We start from the raw sequence: 1,656 nt of genomic DNA, 5'->3' as shown, positions 1-1,656 counted from the left end.
TGTGTGTGTGTGTGTGTGTGTGTGTCTGTGTGTGTGTGTGTGTGTGTGTGTGTGTGTGTGTGTAAATATAATAAAATATATTATATTATATATGTAAATATAATAAAATAATATAATAAAGTAATAGTTGAGGCGATGTTCTTGTAACTAGTATAGTTAGCACTTCTTCTGTTGTCCCCGATTCCTTGGAAAATACCAAGCTACCATTTATGAGAAAACTTTAGCTACAAAATGTTTCATCCGATTCTCGTCTGCAAGATCTGGGGTTATTTTAAGCGTCCACATAATTGATCTGTTCTGAGACTCCGCTGCTATATAGGACATCATTGCAGTTGGAAGCCATATTGAAGACCATCTCATCCATTGAAAATGAGGAGGATCGTTATCTTATGATATGAATTATATACCTAGGACACTAGGCGGTTGGCTAGAATTCTTATTTATATAGAATATCCCTTCATTAGACTTATGGTAAGGATTCAAGTTGCTAATTTCTAGATCTAAAATAACACCTAGGTTAACACTACTGAGTCTCGCAGTAATTAGCGGTAATTTTTTAATTCATACGCTGGAAGAACGTTATTTGATCCTGCCTAAGTCTATCTAGCTCACGATCGCTCGTGTTATGGTTGATAATCAACTCACTGCCCCTGTTTCATCTGCACTTAAGTTTGTGAAGCCTTTGAGGAAAGAATTCAGAATATATTCACCTATGACCATATATAATTCGGTGTCGCCATATTCGCTTATGGATACACCGAATGATTCCTCGCTTTTGTTCACCCAGATGGAATAGTATAAAAAAATATATAAAGAATGGTTACCCGGTGTGCTGGATGATATAAGTGTTACTTAAGTGTGTAAGCGTTCGCAAAATCCAGGGTTTCAGAAGAGGTTTCGCTTTAGCAATGCCATACATGAAACTTTCGGCTCTTTAGTAACTCTTAAAACTTTCTTTCGATTATAAACAATAAAAAGCTACACACACACAGACATCTATATATTCTTTATTTGTTCCAACCATGCGGCTGCGCTGCGGTCATATGTGCGTGTGTGTGTGTGTGTGTGTGTGTGTGTGTGTGTGTGTGTGTGTGTGTGTGTGTGTGTGTATTAAAAGTAAAAAGTCAAAAAGTCAAAAGGAAGAGTAAGTACAGTAGGCAACTTTTTAATCCCTACACATGTTTCAATACATACAGATCCTTGTATATACAGGATTTAAAGTTCAAATTAAATTATTTAACGATTTACCTGTCTAAGAAGATCTATATGTATCTCCTCAGGCGATACTCAGTTGTTGTCTCCGTAAGTAAATCTAGATTTCCATGCTACAACATCCATGGCTTCTTCTTTGAAACTAACAAACGCTGACGGTTTCAATTCGCTCGATATGAGTGTGTTATCACGTTCGACATGAGCTACAATGTGCACGTTGTCTGTTTATTTATTCAGTTTCAACATGTTATTCTGCACATCCCGAACTGTACCATTACGTAAAATAAACTCATCCATTAGCTCATATATTTTTACTTTTTACTTTTTATTTTCACACACGAGGAGTACCTAAGACTAGAATTGGTAGCATATCATAAAGAATACTATCGGCTATTCGGGAAATCTAAGGGTGAACGAGCTCTATTTGTACTCTTATACGTTCTT

Source organism: Octopus bimaculoides, chromosome 20, assembly GCF_001194135.2.
Source record: "Octopus bimaculoides isolate UCB-OBI-ISO-001 chromosome 20, ASM119413v2, whole genome shotgun sequence".
Classification (NCBI taxonomy): domain Eukaryota; kingdom Metazoa; phylum Mollusca; class Cephalopoda; order Octopoda; family Octopodidae; genus Octopus; species Octopus bimaculoides.
This window is presented reverse-complemented; position numbering follows the sequence as displayed.